General features: G+C 35.7%; 1 protein-coding gene across 4 annotated transcripts in view; it reads right to left on the bottom strand.

Moving 5' to 3' along the window:
- The window catches only part of LOC110384536 (semaphorin-2A), a 284,393-nt gene extending 263,155 nt beyond the window's left edge, over positions 1–21,238 (bottom strand). For all 4 annotated transcript variants that reach the window (XM_049844508.2, XM_021345848.3, XM_049844507.2 and 1 more), the window contains exon 1: positions 20,957–21,238. The gene's annotated coding sequence lies outside the window, so the exon portion shown is untranslated. The remainder of the gene's footprint in view (positions 1–20,956) is intronic.
- Positions 21,239–21,536: the final 298 nt, after the last annotated feature.

Consider the following 21,536-nt stretch of genomic DNA (forward strand, 5'->3'; position numbering starts at 1 on the left):
AAAGGCGAAAGGCCAGTGCTACGGGCATCCCATCGCCGTCAAAAGTTCTTCAATATATCGTGTCAGTAATATCATAATATCTGTTCTGTTCTCCTTCAAGTTTCACAATATTTTACCCGGTTCCATAAACGACGAATGCCTTGGAGGCGCACAAAAATATGGAGAGCAATAAAAATGTCAAGTCAGGTCATCAGAATGGAAAGCCGAAGGCGTTTTGTCGCCAGATGTGGCACTGAATCAATGAAAAAGTGTTTTCTTCCGTGGCTCACATCGGCGATATATCTTGAAGCGCCGAGAGCCGCGGAGGTGAGGGAACTACGCAACTGTAATAATGGCCGCTGTTATGTTTGCTGACGGGACAAACTCTGAGCGAGCACCTGCTTGCGCTGACACGCGAAATATGTGTATTCACGATAAATATATCGCGGATTTATCCTTGTACTCTTTAATAAAAATGTTGCCTTTTTGACGTGAATATGAAAACAGTGAAAATGGAAATGTGGAAATAAGACGCGTCACTTTAATACCTTTTATGTGATACTATTGTACGAGACGCGGGAAAACATCGTCTCTTCTGACAGCTCTATATACAAAGGAAACAATGAGAGTCTCAACAATACTAGCAAATCTTAATCTGAATTTACGGAAACGGGTGGCTTCCTATCGGCCGTGTTTATCCGTACACAGTATTTTAAAGAGGCAAGCCGATGGGGAGAACAATGAGTTCGGAACAGTTTTCATGTCGGAAGTGGCATTACACTGAACATTAGCCTGGGCGATAAGGCGCCAACACAAATTGGTCCGGGCACGCGAACATTGCGAGCGCACTAGAAGAAAGCGTGCTCTTAGGAATTGGGGAACGCGCCGATTGTGACAGGCCGTGAGAGCTCCAGTCGCCTCGGAAATAGGCCTAGGTTTTATGAGCTAAATCACCGTTAAATATCCTCGTAATGGACGGACGGGATTATTTAGGACACGTTTATGTGTTAGATTACGATCATTATCAGCCTTACACAAGTTTTTGTTAAATATGTCTACGAGGTGTAATTTTCTAAATTACATTTTGTAGTTACGCCTTTTATTTCCTATATTGTAAATTAGGTACTAAAATATTTTACGAATGTCTAGTAGATATTATATTGTTCATACTAAGCTGTGCTTCTCGTTCAATAAACACCGACCATAGAATGTCATTAGCCAACGAATGAAGAAGTAGAGTCGTACAAAAAAGTAATGTAACATGTAAATTCCGTAGATACAACTTTGTACGGGAAGCTATTCCGCGCCCTCTGCCGGATCGGCAATAAATTAACAACGGGCAGGATAAATCCATTGAGCACTTCGATCTACGATGGCAACTGCACTGAGACTGCATTTGAATAATGTACGCCAGAATGTATTACCCCATAATTTACGGTCTTTGTACATTTCCCTCTAAGTTTTATCAAGAGTCAGGTATAAATTATGTAGTTACCAAGCCCCCTTCGCTTCACTACACCAAGATATATTTCAATTTAATGATGAAGCTCAAGTTTACCATTGAGTTGTAAAAGTCGTGTTATCGGAATGGACCACGTTAGGGTTGATCCGTAATAAAAACAGACTTAACACTATATTGCAAGCGCTATAACAGTTTAGCTGTAGCGCGATATTTATTTACGCGAATTGAACGGCATGAACATAAAATCTATAACAAACGTATGATTGCAAACTCCCTATATGTTTTATGAAGAATTATTACGTCGATATGAGACAGATATCTTTAGCACTTGGACCCGTTAACATTTATGTAAGTTCCCTTGAGTAATACGCGACCAAAGTGCCTCGGGCTTATTCCCATTTCGCTATCTGTAAGCAATCAAACAAACGGTAGGTAATGACGTTAGAACTTACTGAGATTCCCTTACATCTGCTGACATCAATATTACGTCACCACAGCTATCGGAGCCACAGATAACGCTTTGTTCGACGAAAAGTAATAATAGTATTTATGGGCCATCTTATGACCTATATTATGATGGAGGGTAACGAAGCACCTACGTTTTGTTTTATGATACAATTATTTTCATGTAACAAAATCAACAGTTTATTTTCGAATAAGATAAAATAGTTTTATTGTTGTAACATTTTGATCTCTGTATTTGTTCCCGAAATAATATTTTACTAAGAATAAAGTCGAGGGCTGTCGAAAATTGCTTACTGTCCCCATCCTACGATGAATGGAACTCTTTTATGAAAACTTTTTATTGGATGGAACTCGGATCCTAACCATTATGTAACTTTAGTTTACATAAGTATTAGGGTGAAACAAGATTAAAATAATTTTCATGCATATTCAATTTACCAACTATTAGATAAGCACTTTTCAGATTAAGATCTTACTTCCGCGAAACAAAAGTACTTTGGTCCCTTTTGTTTTTTATGTTATAATTATAGCATCATATCGTACTCATTAATGGATTATAACAGTAAAAATATTGCTAAGTTAGTTAGTTTTCGCGATCAAACGTTTAAATGTGAGTATATTTATCTTAGACATTGATGTTTACCGAATGTTATGTCCATCTTCAGAATATCAAGGCGCGTGGGGATTTGCACCTGAGTAAGTGAGTATTACCTACAGAAACTACTAAGCTAATGTTTGCTTGATTCTGGATCAGATCTCACAGTAATTAATACAAATACCATGTCTGCATACTCGATCGATTAATTACCTCCAATACCGTTATTCTCACCCTCGCATATTGCTCAAAGTGGTTGATAACTCAGTTCAATAATATAACTTGTGTGTTTGCAGAAAAATTGCTTAGGGACTTTGTCAAACTTTGGCTTTTGTATTCCGTTGTGATTTTGTTGTCACCAATTTTCTGTCCTTCATTTTACTTTTCAGACCATTCCATGAATCATTGATTCACAAACATTAGCCCAAATCCCGAACAAACTCCAATTAACATTACCTTGCTACAATTATTAGCCAATGGGACCGAATCTCCGATAATTTGCCCACATAATTAACACGCACACATTGACGAAAAAACTCATTAACGCTATACAAGCTAAAATGGCGTAGATCATAATATTGGATGGGACGTGACACGTTGAAATGTGAGTGGAACAATTGAACGTCATTAGGGCAATAGGTCGGCGATGTCACGCGCGGAATGACGATCAATGGACAAATATTTTCATTATTGGACCTCCCCTTGTGTGTCAATAAATGCTGTTATTACCATTGCCATCAGTTAGATATATCGAACGTTTGTTCTAATTGAATGTTGTAATACGCGATTAAGGAAAAACTTGATACTGTATCGAAAAAGTTGATCAATGGTTTTTTGGATACTGTAGTTAAAATATCAATGACTATAATTTCCCCTGTGACTGACAAGTGGCTATACTGTTGCTATGCATGCTATTAATTTTCCTATTCTTATGGCAATGAAGGAAAATTCCAACTTACACTCTTTTGAATACAGGCCGAAACATATGATTGTCATTAACCACAATTATTTAGTTTATAAAAGTGACGAGTATCTGTGACGCACTAAAGTAAATTTAACATGAAATATACACCTATTTCTTACATTATAAAATAGTATCAAATTGATGGAAAAATTTTACGTGAAGTAATGATTAATATCATGGTACGTATTCCAATCTAAGTGGGAAGTAGTAATTAGCTATGGAAATACACTGGGTGGTTATTTATATCGGGACGAGTCGGTGGACGGCTGTGTATGAAATGTTGAACTAAACTGTTTCTTTGCGAAACCAACGCTACCTATGTTTTGATGGTTTTGAACGGTAAATACGTTTAGGAATTCTGGGCGGTGTAGTTCGTAATATTTTAAGTAGAAGCGAGCTTCTCGTTTTTACAAGTATTTTAGTAAAGATACAACATGATATATAGTTATATATTTTTTTAGAAAATCTGTTATTGATCTGAAATTATAATTAACAGAAGCACACGGTCTGGGACACACTGTTTATAAAAATTTACCGTCGTATAAATTAATTATCATCATTTACTCACTACAAATGCAGAGATAAAAAAATACTATCTGCAGCCTACAATAGAACTAGTACAATAGAATTAGTGACGATTTATGTATGTACATAAATTATTCTGCTATTAACTCATTAATAATTCAAATACATGCGTAATTTCAGACTAAGTCCCAGTACATAATACCTATTTATGTAGATGTTGTTTGGTTTTCAATGAACGAGCAGAATTATGGAAATAAATATATAAGCCTAATAAATGAAATCAAATAAAATATGTATGTACTTCTAATGCACTGCTCCATATTATCCCAATAATCTCCCATTATATGACGAGTCAACAAAATCTGTAGGTAAATAAAACACCCCTTAAATGGTGGTACAAAAAATATATATGTACAAAAAATAAACAGCAGTAATACGTCCGTAAGTCCACAGTTGACCACTGGACTGTGCCGCGGACTATATTTCATCTTTTCAACGTTTATCGCACTCCACGCGCGAGAAGGCGCGGACAATTGACTAACTCTTGTACATACACAAATAAAAGTGTTTAGAAGGGTGCCAAGGGTGATGTAGTTGATAAGATACGAGGGAAATGTATTTTATTTCGCAAAAAATGAGAATTTGATGTAGCGTGTGTTTTGTTTTTATTAACTGAGAACGAAAGTAAATATTTCTAAAAGTTAAACGCTTTAAAGCTACGTGTTATTACACTCTTGAAGAATGGTACTTTCATTCAAATCGCAATTACAATAAGTAGTTTTTGATGTAAAAGATTTTTCAAGTCTTGAATTGAACTGGAGTTGGAAAATACTCAGACGGATTTTCTTTCAGTGAATAATGTTCTATCCATTATGAAACTACAGCATTTTCAAGAAGCAAGCAACCTTCATCAAAATGACAAAAACAGACATTAAAACTTCAATGTTACAAACAAAAACCTTTAATGAAACCGTTTTCCTCACGAGTTCGCGACACATGTCATGACTTCAAAGGGAACAGGAAAATTCCTTCTGGAAACATTTACAAAGAACATTTTGGTTATAACTTAATTCGTGTAGGTACATACGTACTAAGTGGAAAACGTCATCCGTTACACGTAGGTAGGTACTTTTATAATGTGAGGGCGACGTTTCCTCGGTTTTCTACATAGTTACCTCCCGCGTGCCGCACTCAATGATATACGTGAATGGAGTGTCCGGCGGTAGGTCTTTTCATCGTTTATCGTATAGCACGGCTGAGGGAGCGAGCACAATCGGCGGGGCCTGAATACCCCGTCAGGTAAATGTCGAGCTTTTGTAAATACGCGCCCGCTCCTGAACTAAATTCTTTATCTTAACAACTATCTAGTCTCGCCTACTTAGGCTCGTGTTGCGAACATCACCTAAAATTAAATTGAAACAATTGAGTATTCTCTTAGAGCGAAGATTATCGTTACAGATAAAGTGCTGCGTCTATTGAGTGTTTAAATGGGTAATGAAATGTGGGCCGTGGGAGGGCGAGATATACTCGTACATTATCTGAAATAATAGGGACGTTACTCGACTTTTTCAGTCGAATAAAAAATTACCCAACATAAATTCTACCAAACTTTAGTCAATAAACCTACTACGCTGAAGTACCTAATAATATTGTGACCTCGTAATTTGATATATTTTAGGAAATATTATCTGCCTTTATTGAAGTCCCAAGATACCTCTTGGAGATGGCCTAAATAAAGTTCTAACATAGTGAAAGTATGTAGATAATTAAAACAACAACATTGTTGTGTAGTGGTTGTAACTTCTAGGGCGAGCGGGGTAATTCGGGTTTACTGTTATGAAATTTTCATTCAAATTGTTCCCTTGGTAATTTTATCTATTTTAGACGTTATTCCAACGTTATTAACAGGTATATAGGTTGAATAAAAACAAAATGGTTGAATAAAGGAGCATGCACAAAGCTACTGGGAATACTACGTAATACAGTATAATACAACGTATAGTAAAACTACTATCTCATGGACGATAAGTTCATCAACGTTAGCAAAGGAAACGCTACAAAAGAGAAGTATGAAACCATTTAAAAAGAAGTAATACATAGAAAATCGAAAGACGTCATTTCCATGCCTTCACTGCAGCAAAGATGTGTATATAAATAAAATGTTAACCCTACAACTGTTGGCCGCGACTGAAATCTTCGAATAAAAATTCATACGTAGTACATAAGTGACCAACGGCGGCTTACAGGTCTTGAGTACATTTTTAGCAGGTGGCTTGGTCCCGCATCGATATGCTAATGCCTTCGCTGCGGCATGACGTAACATGATATTCGTTCTACCTGCGACGAGCAATTTGCAAGCGAAATGCCGAGGAGCGCACTCTATACACTTTTATCTACACTTTAGTATGGTGTTGCCTTTCGAATATTAGTAGTGTTAAGCGCGAAGAGGTTTAAATCGATCGAGCTACTTAATAACTTGTATACTAAGATGGTTACATGTGTAGCCTAATCGTTCAAGCAGAAAGGCTGACGACTTCTAGGAACGATCTACTTCTTGTAAAGCTCCTTTGTAACGTAATGCTACAGTTGTCTGTCTGACCCAGCTCCAGAAATGAAGCAGCATTAAATACTTAAAAATTCAAAATTAAAGAATAATATTTATAGCACAAACTACCAGCACTCAACGCTACGAAACTGGGCAACGCCATCACAAAACTGAAAATCAAACAAAAACTGAAACTCTTCTTGTAATAAACGTGCCTGGAATTTTAATTATTTAGTTTCTTGAAAGAAAGTGCAGAAAAAATCACGATTCCTATATTCTGAAGAAATGTAGGCACACATAGAACCCCGCGTTTATACGCCAAGGCGGGCCAGTAGTAAATCATTTTAATAATTGATCCCGCTTGAAATATTCATGAAGTTCCAACTGAAGGTGTACCGAGAGGAAAACGGATGAAAAATGTTCCGGCCCACGCTAATATTTCACAACAACTGACCGTTTTTATAGTGGACCCTAAAACAATGTTTTATCTTGTTATGCACAGATGTAAGATGTGTGTTTCGTTTACATACGAGCCTGCGTGGCTTTAATTGTAATGTTACTAAATTTTCAAGTATTTATTTATGAAAATGTGTTATGTAGTATGTATGTATAGCTTTAGTGTAACGTTAACACGTTTGCTATTAATGGTAGCAGCAGAATCGGATTTACAATCTCGGATTAATTCTGATTTATACAGTTTGCAAAACAAGCATATTCTAAGTTGTATATTCGCATGCAAATATTCTTATAACAGCAAGAATATGACCCTCAAAGTACATAGTGTGAAAAGGGAGCTAAAAATAAAACGGTCCCAACGAGGCTTATTTCCCGCGCCACCAAATGGAACTTCCCAATCCAAGTTGACATAGATATCGTCCCATCCATTTTCAAATTCTCAAGTTGCAATAAAACAGGAAGTGGGTTCAAAAACAACGTCTCGGTTTCAGTCTCTAAGGAAATTCGGTAAGGAAATTCTGATGGCGGCTAGGGTCGGTGGCGTACGTGTCGCTGAATAAAATGCTGAAACATTAAGTCAGGTCACTGGGGCATAAACCTACTTAGGACCACACGCCGAACAGCCTCACCGATAGCTCCGCTTGATTGCGTTTTGACCCTCTCCGATCGACTTAAGTGACACGAAAAGTGGTGGAGATCAACATCGCCGATACTTACTACCAACCCTGAATTTGTAAAGATTTCTATTTTTGTATTCCGACAAACATACCAAAAAGATTATCTATAGATGTTATGTACGGTGTGTCAAGCATCGCGTCACACGAGATTGTCTGTAATCCTATTTTGTACACAAAGCTTAGGTAAAGTCTATTATGTTGGGAAATGCTATAATGAACCTGAATTATACCCGTGGCTCGAGGCGGAACTCGCGCTCTCTGTATGTAGGTAATGCGCGTTGCTTATGGATGTGGATTGCTGTATGTAGTTCATTAATATCAGGTTAAATCATTAGACTGACTTCTAATTGTACTCACAAACATAATGAGACAACACACAGGTAGAAGATTTATCTAACTTAATGATTTGTTTATCATATTTTTCTTTAGTGCTAACAAATAATTACACGAGGAGTTCGGTCAAAATGCATAAAGGGTGGGTCTTGAGAGCAGTCGAGCCCTTGACGAGGAGACGTAAGTAGGTGAAGGATGTCATTTACGGACGTCCTATGTAGGAACCGATGAGTTGGTTTTATCAAGTTATTCAAATCTGTGCATTTTAGTTGGTTGTTGTTTGTAATAAGGTCTATATACAAAATAACGTTAACACTTTCCCCTTAATTATCCCTATTCAATCTATATTAAATCTCACCCAAATAACCAACCATAAATCTATCTGCAATCAATTTCTAGGAACAAAACAGGTATCTGATCTTATATCGTGCATTTCCTGGCATAATAATCAGGAAATAAATTCACGTCTGAAAATGACGTGAATGAATAATTAATTTACGATTTGAATAACAATGGGCAAATTGCTTGTCTACGTGAAAGAGAGGGAACGAGGGGAGGGATCCGATCCTCCAGCCAACCTGCATAAGTCAGACAGTTTGAGTAGCCTCCATTGAGATATGATATCACACCTTTTTATATGCCAAGTAGGCGACGACACAAATTATTTTCTGAAGTGTTTTTTTTTTCAATTGTGATATTTGAATATAGAATACGTTGTGTAATTTCTATCTAGGTTGTAGGCCCTTTAAGCTACGTAAATATTCTATACTCAACGATATTGAATTCATAGAGTTTCGTACACATACGCGTGTAGCCAATATTTTGTTAGCGGTAGTCGCTTATGTAGGTACCAAAATTGTCGTTTCCCAGATTTGTGTAGCCTTGTGCAGAAGGCCTTAGAACACGAAGAAAACTAGAACTCATTCTTTAAAACTATGTTATCTACTTCAAAGTTTCTGTTCAAAAAGAAGACGTGAAACAACAGCCATCTATTTTATAAATGTAAACCGTTTACAAGCACATAAAAGCAATCAAGATTCTGGTAGTAACAAAGTAGGTTAGTCGTTCTAAAACTTTTTTTCGTACCATGTTTAGTAATCTAGAATAAAGGAAAAAAATACAAGGAGTCAGTTGCCTATCTTTGCGTGCTAGAGTCAGTGGAAGAAAATGTATTACTGCAGTGTTTGTGAACGAAACCCTGACAACCCGTCAGAGTAATGCAGTCTTTGAGCCTACTATGAATGCCTATAGAGTTTAGAACTGAACATTTCGTGCCTCGTTTGGCCTAGATATGGACGTGACCTAATTTTGTTTTTTAACATTCAATATCGACAGTGAAGTTGTCAGTGAAATGTGTTAAATTATTTCTATTGATTGACCGTCAATAGTGTTAACGACGATGGTCTGTTTACAAATATATGTTATATTTTACTTAAACTGACGGGTTTTTAGTTTTCATCTAACGAATTCAAAAGATGACATTCCATAAACACAAATCATACAAACATTTGAAAAAACTTGCAAATCTGCAACTTTGCACAGAATTTAGTAAAGCAAAGACTCTTTATTTAAATGATGACCACTGTATATGTAAGATAACTAGGAACATGAAGATACAAACACAAAAAAGATAAGTTGAAGTGTAGAGCTAGAACACTATGTTATCAACAGCAGAAAGCTTGACTGCACTTTAACATGCATAATGTGAATCAAATATGGTTAGACGAGCACAAAATGAGGCTAATTAGATGCAAGATAACAACACAACTATATCATGAAATCGTTTCCAAATACACTATAGGTACAGTTCTTCCAATGTCATTCATAAGTCATCTGATAAACCCAACTTGTCACATTATTTAGTCTAAGTTGTCATGTTCAATTCTATGTAAGTAAGCCAAATATACTCAAGAACATGACACACGTCGAATAAATAAAATTCTTTATTATTGTAATAAGATAGGGCATTAAATATTAAAAGCTCACGCAATATGTAAAGGCGCAGGTGTCAGGGCCCGTGTTATGTTTGTATTGCTAATGGCGACCCCACACTTGCTAGGAAATGAGCGATCCGTAAGGAAGGCGTTTAACTTGAATATTGTATCAGTGCCACGTTTTAGTGCGCACTTTTATTTTATCTTTATTTTTGGACCCTTTTTCGTAGAGGTTTAGATTATGGCAGATAGTTTGGAAAAAGGACTAAAATGTTGGCACGTAGGTATCTTTTCATTACGATTATTTCAACTTGACTGATAATTTTGTAATTAGATAGTGAACGTGTCATAACATTTTCACTAGCGTGTATTTGGAAATGCTTAAACCTTTTCTAATTCACTAAGGGATTCACATAAACCAGATTTAGTTTTTCCGGGAAAAATAAATTTACACACAAAAAACATTCCAGTAACTCGCCCAACACAAACGCAGCTTAGGCGCCATCACAATGGATCTAGCGGTTTCGTTGACAAACTTTACGAAGCTTTGTTCGTTACCTCCCTACGTAATAAGTATATAGCTTATATTTGACATGTCACCGCTAATGGAAGAAAGTATATTTAGGCTTACTTGACATCATGACCCAATTCGCTTTCGATAACAAACGCTCGTAATCACTACGTTTGTACTACAAGATTGATGTCTTATGTGTAAGTAATACTGGCGACATTTCATTAGGTATGTATATATATTAATAAAACAAATAGATTAACGTTTCAAACCTTTCTAATATATTGAACAATAACTGCCGTGTGAAGCATATTACATATGCTTTAGCTTATAGCTTTCTTAAAAACATATCTATCTACGCTGACATATTACATACTTTATCTCAGTGCCCAATACTGAAAATAAAACGAATATTTCCTTTTATAACACCAACTATGACAGCGACATTATAATAGTAATTAAACCCTAATTATGGAAATATTAATTACTTCGCGATCAAACCACGTGTAAAGCACATTGCACCAATATTCCAAGCAATAATTTCTTATCACGGGATAATGAACCTTATTGACACTGTTTCCTTTACAAAGTACTGATTAGTTTCCCGTGTATCTTTAAACGCTTCTAGCTTATAAAATAATGTTTTACATTACTGAGTACATTCTTTAGTAGGTCATGTAAGAAAATTATAGAGGTAGTACGATTAGCGGCTTGAGCCTAACCGTGTCGCGTTCTAAATTTACTAAGTATTGACACTCCAAGTATGAGCAAGAATGTATAAAATGTCGAATAAATAGGTCGCTGTTATAAACACCTTAGTTTAGAAGGTCACATATTTTCTTAACTGCAATGTACTTTTCTCGTGCAGAGAATAAAGTACGTGTAGTAGAAAATACTTTCTGTTTATATACCTATTCGTATCCTATCAAACTCGGCAGCAACGCCAAACCAAACATCAAAGATCGTTAAAGAAATTCTTATTCCGTGCCGAACGTCAACAAAATACATAAACTTTAACACCCTAAAATTCTATCGAGGAAAAAGTCCCGAAACTCTATAAACTTGAGTTATGACTGCTCGGAGGATTTACGTCGAAGAGATTGACTTCATTCGTTAGACCATTCCAGTAAGAGCTGCCATTAAAGAGGTATTCTACACAAAATTGTGTTATCAGGGCGGGAGGGGGGAGATAAGGCGCGGAAATAGGTCCGTCCACTTATCGCACGACACCCTACCGAGACCAAATTAATCCTGCCATTATGTCATAAAAAAGTGTAATTAGGATTTTTATGTAGGGTACCTAGTGAAGTTGATGGCCTCGTTAGTAAAACGATGTCTCAAATACGTCTTTAAAATGCAGTCTTTTAATTTGGGAGAAAGAAAGCTGTCCATTAAACACAGACGAAATTAATTCACTACTACACCACTTTAATACTCCTTCACACAATACATCGCCATATTTAAACATACTCATTTCTAATTGTTTGCGTTAACCACCTTTCTTGGTTTCTGTTTGAACGCAGCTCTAGCCGTTATATTATATTAACCACCCTTTTAGTTGTGGTTTTAATTAGTTATAAACCTAAAATAGAAAACATTAAACGTTGTGGTTACCGTAGTTACAGAGAAGTGTTGAACTTTACAAACGCGAAAGTTGTTTAATTGTTATAAAGTTGATAAGGTGTATTTATTACAATATAGAACACAGAGCTTTCCTATAGATACTTACATCTATGTTACTACTCTTCACGTATAGAAAGAAACCGACAATTGATAACGCACCAATTGAGAAGAATTCATACCTTTGAAATATGCTATTATCGTGTGGAAACGTTTCGCAGATAGTCAGGGTACAGCACTAAATTACGTAAATCCCGATTCCGTATACAGAGCAAGTGAACCGGCGAAGTGACACGGAATTGAGCACGCACTATATCAAAGTAAAGTACACTATTTTTATATGTAAATTCCTAAAAAAGGGATTCGTCGAACGTAAAAACTTGGGAGTTGGAAGCGAAGCGATAGCCGGTTCTGGAGAGCAATCATATAGTGAGCCCTTGCGCAGTAAATCATGCAATAAATTATCGGGCATGAAATATTCAAAACGCCTCAACATACGGCAGGGTGCGAAGAACAATGGGAAATTTTGCCTCACCGTGCACCGTCGGGGATGGTATAAAACCTGTAAGTATGGCAATAGTTAATGCAAATTTATGTGTTAAGCTTTAAGGGAACTATTTCCCTATACCTCGCTGCATAAATAATAGATTTTTTAAGCAATATTGGTATGATTTGTGTGCATTTTATGTCAATACCAACATTTGTTTTTACAGCGGCCCTGATCATCCATTACGGCGACTATTGAGAGGCTTATGTTCAGCAGTAGACCGAAATGAGAGTGTTTATTTTTGTAACTGTTATTTTTATGTTGGGTTTATGTTGTAAAAGCGCCTGAAGGTTTGCTTCATAAGTGTTTATAAACACTTGCAATTTAGGGTTAGGTGCTCATACGTTCGCGACTTGAGGTAGGTAAGAGCTAAAGTGGCTTTTGAACCCTGACATTCAAGGTAAAATCGAGATGTTGTGATCTGTAAAATTTCAAATGAAAGTTCACCTAAATAATAGAACAGTCTGAGAGGTAACTTAGCACTGTCTTTTATAATAGACAAACCACCTGCCAACTTCTATAGTACCTAAATACGAAAACCTATTACAAATCAAACAAAGCTAATTACAATATTCGAATCCAAGCTACAAATTGAACACGTAAGCTCACATTTAGTACTAATAATATTAAACGTAACGTAGTGTTTGAAACCGGAGCGGGCGTGAGCGCAGCCCTACTACAGGTCGACTCGGTCCTCCAGGCGCGTTAATTCTCAGTTATTCGATGATCGCCCCACTGCACTCACTGAACGTTAATTAACTATTACGTTCAGCATTTCCAATTTTAACGTCACTTCGTATCTTTAAAAATATCATTTTTAACGCCAATACGTTCCTGTTTTCACACTTTTGAATGGGAATTATTGTTAAAGGCGTTATTTGGGAGTGTTCGTTTTTTTAAGTTTTATTTTTAAATGTGAGCTGTATTTTCAGGTAGTTGTGTAGTTTTATCGACTTGTTCGTTCTTAAAGGTCCTTAGGTTTTTGATTTCATTTTATTCATAACTCATATTTATTTCTGAAAATAGGTTTTACAGATAAACTTTATTTAACGCAATATTTTTAGAACTCGATGAGGCTACATTGTTTTAAACATAAAATCGCGTCCTACATTCACCTTATATTACCACTAACGAAATTGTCCAATACTTGCTGAAATAGCCACCGTCCGGCTGCATCTACGTCAAACTCTGTGAAACGCCGCAACACGATCAGCCAATTTATCTATAGAAATATTCCTGGCCGAGTTTGTGGACCGCGTAGTGAAATGTTACTGCCTGATGATATTCCTATTAGCCGGAATTTTCTCGTATTCGAGCAATAGGCTGCTTGTTACGAAATTCTAGTAACGTGTTTGAAACACTCATGTGTTGTATAAAAATACCAACTCACATAAAATAAAAGACCTATTCCCAACTATAAATAAAAATATGGAATGCAAATAAAAATTGAATATGATTTTAATTTTATAAAAAAAAATATGGAGTTTAATTACTTAACTGTCTCTTTTGACGAGTAAATCTAGACATAAACAAAAGATTCTATTAATTCAAGTAAGCACAATGTACCCATCACAGCACGTTCAACTCTGAACAAAACATCACAACAGCTATCAAAGCTTGTACACAAGTACACAAAGAAAAATTGTATAAAATGTAAAAGAGATTCAGTAATAATTCGAGCAGGGTTCCCTAACTAATAGCAGGTTGAGGTTCTCGAGTCGATCACTCGCGTTCCGTACACGGAATAAATTGAATTCTAATTTTCAATTTCAATAACAATGCCGTGCGAAGATTCAAGCGTTAACATAAGCGGCGCTCTAAGAGATTTCTTAAATATATCGTGGACTAGCGCTCCCCTCGGCTTCAGTCGGGAGCTCCGTCAATATAAATGTATAGGGAATGTCGGGAAACGCGTAGGTATGCGTAGATCACGTCGTGGCTTTAGAGTTTGTTTTTGAAACGGCCCTAAACGTGACTGTTCGATTTTGTATCAGGAATTTTGGTTGAATAGCTGCGTAAGTTACGTCAATGAAGATTAAAAAAAGATTTTCTAAAGTAGGTACAATATTAGAAAGCTAGTAAAAATAACCAAATAATATCATCATTTTCCTGAATCACGAGGCAAAGAACATAAAATCCGTTTAAGGAAATAGCATACCTATAGATAATGCATAAAACATAAACCAACTAATGGAGGAATTATTACGGTATTACGAGTTAATGGCATTAGCTGTAATGAAACTAAGATTATCCCTGCCAGCACAAGGTTTAATGGCATGCATTTTATACATTTAACGATGAAAGAACAAGTTTAGTTTATAATAGGTATTTGTTTTAGTAAAAATCTACAAAAATATTGCGTTAAACAGTTAGTTGCGTACTACATTCAAACACTACTTTTCAAATCTATACAAATTGACTTTGACATTTGGATTATCAATTAGGTAGATACGAACCATATACGAACTTTACAGTTAAAATATCAAAACAATATTTTGTTCAAAAACTAACTATAACGTATCAGCAAAAACCATTTAGTCATCAGTAATCCTGACACAATAAAATTTATAAATAAAATTGTATACAAACAAATTCACAAAAACTTTTAATCCGTTTTTCACTAGCAAAACGGACAATCACCAACAAAATGCGTGAGCAAATAATATTGAAACTAGTAGGTAAAACTTTCTACTGTTTTTACTACAAAGAGCTTAAAGTTGAAACAGTCGTTCGATGTAAAAAAAAAATACTTTTTTTCTATTGTAATAAGATTTTTATAAAACTGCATTACGGTGTTCGATTCTCACTAGTTTACCTCACAATGTATTAAACCCACAATGTACGGTTCATTGCCATGGTACATTAATAATGAATTTTAATAAAATTATATATATAATAACCGAATTAATTAATCGCGTTAACGAAGCTGTAATAAAGTGGTCTCTTCAACTGTTACTGAAAATAGATAATTAATTTAACCTACTTTCAGTAAAATATGGTTACAAAAGTGGAAAACAAAACCGAAAACTTTAACACATTAAAGTTTTAATAGCATTGTTACAATATATTCTATTACGTCACTTCTAGAAGAAAACTTGATATCTTGCGAAGTTTACAACTGAACATTTTCATCAACACAATGCTTAACTACAGATTGTTACAAGAAGTACTCGAACAGAGAAATAACTACTCGGTGACCGTTTCAAAATTACAAACAACGAAATTGTGGAAAACAGTTTTCGTGAAAATTGATTCTCGTAATTTCCTAAGTTTGTCATTCTCAGTTTTGGGTGGGCATTTAAAGAACATTGGGGCGCGGGGTGTGGGATGCGGGGTGCGGGGTTCGCGGTGGCTCAGCGGGGCAATAAGTGCCCCCTTCTATTTCACCGGCACTTTAACTCGGGTGCACTGATTTGATAACGCCGTTTGTTTCAAGTGCCACTCGCGGATGCCATCATTTTCAAGACCTTTTTTTAGAAATTGAAACTGCCAGTGACTTTTCAAATTGAAAGCCTTTTAATTAAGCACATGGTGGGGGCAGGAAATTATATTTAATTATTTTTGTAATTGAGGTGTCATTTACTTTGTAAATTGATAAGTATTTTTCTTTCAAAATCTCTGACAATACCATTAGTGTAGCACGTAAAGTATTTATACTTTCGTAAATTACAGTTTTCATATTAGAGCTATGTTCTTTTACCATGATGTTTAGCTATTTTAATACTAAGCTGTTACTTATTCTACTTTCACCACGATGATAAGATTTTACGTAAACATAAGCAACTTGATATTTCCCACAAGATTAATAAAAACAAATTTTATCCCTAATAATAGAAAACAAGATGATTTCAGTGACATCAAAGAGAAGTTAAAGTTCAAATTAGTTCGTAATTTTATTCATCAAACTTCCTTCAAAGGTTTTCAGAAGACCCGATAATAATAAATACATTATTTTTTTACTTATTTACGAAGTCATTGAAAACAATTTGTTATGCTGTAGGAGATTTTAGAAAATATAAAATAATTTGCTAGCAACCCTTATCACCTTCAGAACTAATTTTGGAAAGTTGCTTATTAATTCGCAAGAAAAAGTAGGAAGGTGTGTAACTTTTTAAAGACAATACCATAATAATCAATCTCGCATAGGTTAATATTCAAATGAAAAATATCAACATCACTAAGTATTTTCAATTCCGTGCCTTTAAAGATCGACTTATACGTCGTTGCTCGTTTAATTGTTATCTTCCCTTTTAGATACGATACAGTATAAAAATAACTCACTAGCAAGATATGACATGAATTAAATAAGATCATAATTATAACACAATGTTTTGTTAATCATATTTACGTTATAATCCTTGTACTAATAGCACTTTTCCACAAAAAAGGACTATCCACGTGACTTCTTCTCAAAGGCACTGACAAATTATTTCAGGCATCATGTTTAACGTTTGACCAATTACATTAACGGGACTGTGGACGATCGAAGGGTTCCGTACAAATTGAAACGTAACTGCCAGTACTGCATCCAACATTGGATGGAGTCGCCTCTACAATTTTATAGCTCTACATTTTGTTTGAAGATCACTGCGATTCCAATGCTGACCTATATTCTTTTTTCTAGTTTCGAATAACGGAGCGATGAAAAATACTGATATTTTTAATCATCGACCCGGAAAATGTGTGTATTGTTGCTGTGTTTTTTTCAATTAAGTTTTTACACTTTAGTTTTTTGTTTCCAAATGGTCGTAGTAGGCTACATGTGTGGTAGATAACGTTTATGTTTCGTATTCGCTGCTGTGTACATATATTTTTATGCTTTAATAAAAAGCGTTAAGTGGTGGGAAAACTGTAACTAAAAAGGAATGAACTTCATTTCTTTATGGCTTATTGTTATTGACTTCTCATTTCTCCTAGGTTTTTAAACCTATTATGCATACATTTCGTAATTAATATGTCCGCATGGTAACAGACATTTGCGTAGTAACACTAAGAAGATTACCTATAAGAGATATAATAATTTTTCTGTGAAATATTTTCCCAAAATTCAGTACAAGTCAACCCTTTTCAAACTAGACTTCGGATTAATATAGTCTTCAAGCTCCTTTATCCTTTATCTAATGGCTATTAATTTTAAAAAGATCTACAAAACCTTTCTTTTGAATACATGATAAAAACGTACCTTCAGATTCTGGTTTTCCTGTCTTTTTTGTCTCAATACGAGCAAGGTCATTTGATAATTATTGAAATCCTATTATTTCTAAATATTGTAAATATGTTTCTACTAAATAAATTATTCCACATTTACTTAAATTATTAAAAAAGTAAAAAAACAATATTTCTAAAGACGAATTGCATTGAGTAAGCGTGGTGGCTTACGCACAGTCTTTCTCTGTGTGTGAGGAGGCTAGTGCCCAGCAGTGGAACGATAAAGAGGCTGATGATGATGATTTCTAAAGCAAATCTTACTGAAGCATAAACAAAACTTAAAACTGAAACAAAACATAATCATGGTAGTGTATTCATAACACGACGTGTTTATAAAATGATGAACAATATCCTTTGTAACGCGATCGTCAGCGCATTTTATATCGTGCGGCTAATTGTCGGGCCCTGGCCAGTAGTACCGCCCCGCCATTCAAAATGTATCGGCCATGATCGGCGCTTTTTCTATTATTAGGCATTTGCAACTATCCCAGCTTAATTATTTAATGGACGTGCTGAATATAGTCTCCTTTTTGCGCGGTAATAACGAATATAAAAGTGAAGCATTGCTGTTGAATTTTAATTTTAAAATATCAGTTTGATTGATTTACCAATGCAAAGCCAAACGTAGGTACTTCTTGAGTATTGTATCCATAATTACATTATTATCAAATCTCGCAACAAAAACGCAGTAAGACGTATATTTATACAACTCGTAATTCACACGAGGGTTTAAAGTGAATTTTTAAGTAAAGTTTAATCTACCCCGGTCACTAAGTTACCCTACACCTAAATGCCGTAAGTGGGTCGACCCGAGGAAATATTTATAAGGCTTAAACGCAAAAAGTGGTCTTTCAAATACTTGTAGGTCGGAAGTATGTGTGCCGTCTCGCTTTCAAAGGCTAAGTACGAAAGTGACAGCAAGGGCCTTGTCATGTAAATATTATAATTAAAATTAAAAGGGATAAACCTCGTTTACGGCAAAGTTTAAAGCCTTCGCCTGCGAATGAAGTTTTAATCCTTATTGAGTTGGTAATATGTGTGCAGAGAATCCTTTTCGAATTTATCTTGCAGCGAAACTCGATGGCCTACATCCTGCGTCGGGGCGTGTTTTCATTTCGGATTTACTCGAAGTTGGCGCCAAATCCGAGCAGCTGCGCTATTCCTACAGAATTTTTTCTTTTCCTTCTCCGTCATGCGATCTTGAGGACTGGCTTTTGTGATTTAAAAAGATTTTCGCAGGCAAAACCGCTTAGCGTTACTTGGCTGTGCGGCACATCGCCTATGAGCGATATTTATTGTATTCTCGTAACATGGTGCGCATATCTAAAGGGCTTCGTGCATTGCATCGCAGGTGCCCGTCGTGATATGAAAGCGAAGACGTATACTTGTGAATACGAAAAGTATCGAACTGAAGCCACGTTGGAAAATTGTATATTATATAATATGCGTGTAAAGAAACGTAAACAACCCTTCCTTAGCTTAAAAATAATATGCATTAAGCATACATCTTTGGAATTTTAGATGAGTAAATAGTTTATAAATACATATATCTTAAGCTTTTATAAGGAAACGATTAAAAGTAGATTGCCCGGTATAATAAGAGTTTTGAGTGCCGTATGACCATAATGACCGTAAATCAATTAGGTACCTACGGTTCCTGCGAGTTAGGAAAAGTTTGTGTTTCTTTTAACGAGTCTTAAGAATATCTAATATTTATAAACAGTAAATGTTATATTACTCGATGAAAAGCGCTGTCACACTAGCGGCAAAAAAAACCTGACGCATGCTTCCAGATATCATCATTTTAAACAGGTAGTTGTCAATTGTTTTCTGTCCGCCATCGCCAGTGTGAAAGCGCTCTTAGAAGTGACGTTGTAATTTTGGTCCATAAATTAAGCTTCAGACTTCAAAGTAAGTAATCTTTTATTCAGGTCTATAGAGAAAACTTTGGTCTATTAAAATACTGAAGTATTAGTATTACGTTAAAACTTCGAAGTGCGTAAAGGTAGGTCAAGTTCAATTGTGAGTTACTGACAGCTGGTAGCACCAGCAATATGATTAAAAACCCTAAAAATAATAAGATTGTCTTTGAAAAGGATTTAATATATCATGAAGTAAAAGATGCGTTATTATGATTTCAATCGTCTAAAGTCCTGTACTATCTATATTAATATAACACGGAAGAAAAAAATATGTTTGTTTTACCTCAAAGGCTCCGAACCTTTTGAAAAGTTTTGTCACTAATAGGAAACTACGCTATCCTCGTGTGGCATAGGCTATATTATGTTGCCACGGGACCCAGGTGAAACCGCGGGAAACAAAAAGGCGTAAATGTCTTAACGCATAATCCTTATACTTATTCCTATAAATTCCAATTCTCCATATATTTTCCATCAAAGAAAATCTGATTATCTGATACAAAAAATAACATACATTTTCAATTAAGATGTTCAATACTCCAGCGTGTTAGATACTCGATGTTTCAGCAATGTAAGCCTTAAAAACGTGTTGGTATCGTAGGCTTCGTTGTAATTCTTTACAGCGCCTTCAGACAGTATCTTGAATAAAAATCTTATATCATGATTACATTTGCGTATTGGGTTTTTTGGAGAAGTAGCTTCTGTTTTCGTATGAATGAATAAAACGCTTACATAATAATGTGTACTACTTAGATTTCTTATATGAAGTAGTCTTTATTTATTTCTTGAAAACCTCGAGCTGTATTTCATAGCCTTACTATATAATAGGTATACCTTGTAATATACATATCTTATGTGTAAGAAGCTTATAAACAGCATCCAATTATGATTAATCTTCACACCAACTAAACAATTTAATCCATTTAGCATTAGTAGGCTTTTATAGTTGTTATTTGACCCAATAAAACATTATCTTGTGTTTAGACGACCCGTTATTTACACATTCAAAGAATTATAGAACCAAGGCTTAATTTAGCAAAACGCTTTCTTGTAAGACAGATCTTAAATGAAATTACAGTTTCAGGAAGCAGTAGAAAGAAAAAGTGTCAATAAGGAAGATTCTTGGTAGTGATTGACACCTCGAATAGGAAGGAAAGGAATAGAGAAAACAACAGATAGGAGCATGCAAGAATTCTGATATGTAGGACAAACTTACCCTTATGAATAAACTGGAACATCTTCTTGAAGGCTGCTTCAGTAGTATCCACAATACAAGAATCCACAGCAATCAAATACTTTAACTACACTGAGACATTTCACATACTACATCAAGACGTCACGGTATGTTTACGGTACGTTGGCTGTATTTACATTGTTAAGGTGAGAGCGGGTGACACGGAGGCGGCTCGACGTGCACCGGCCAGTGTTGTCGAGAGGATCGTGTCGTCGCGCTGTGCGGCGGCGGTGCGGCGACGTGGCGCGGCGGCGGCGGCGCGGGTGCGACTGACACCCGGGGCGGGGGAGCACGCCGGCAGACTGCGCGCCGCCCGCCCAGTCCGAGACGCCGATACAAAATTAATACTTGTTTTCCTAAAAGCGATTTCGATTTGTCGACCCCCGAATTGGGAAAGTTAGACGGATCTTGTTAGCGATAAAGGGTTCGCTAATCAACACCACGTTTTCACATCAATGTTTGCTACTTTAATATAGTCGTTAAAGCAACTCACCGAGTTGACTTCCGGTTAACAAGTTTCGATGTAATATGAAAAAGTTTGTAACTAACTTTCAGTTCAAAT

The sequence above is a fragment of the Helicoverpa armigera genome, chromosome 16, assembly GCF_030705265.1.
Source record: "Helicoverpa armigera isolate CAAS_96S chromosome 16, ASM3070526v1, whole genome shotgun sequence".
In the NCBI taxonomy this organism is placed as follows: domain Eukaryota; kingdom Metazoa; phylum Arthropoda; class Insecta; order Lepidoptera; family Noctuidae; genus Helicoverpa; species Helicoverpa armigera.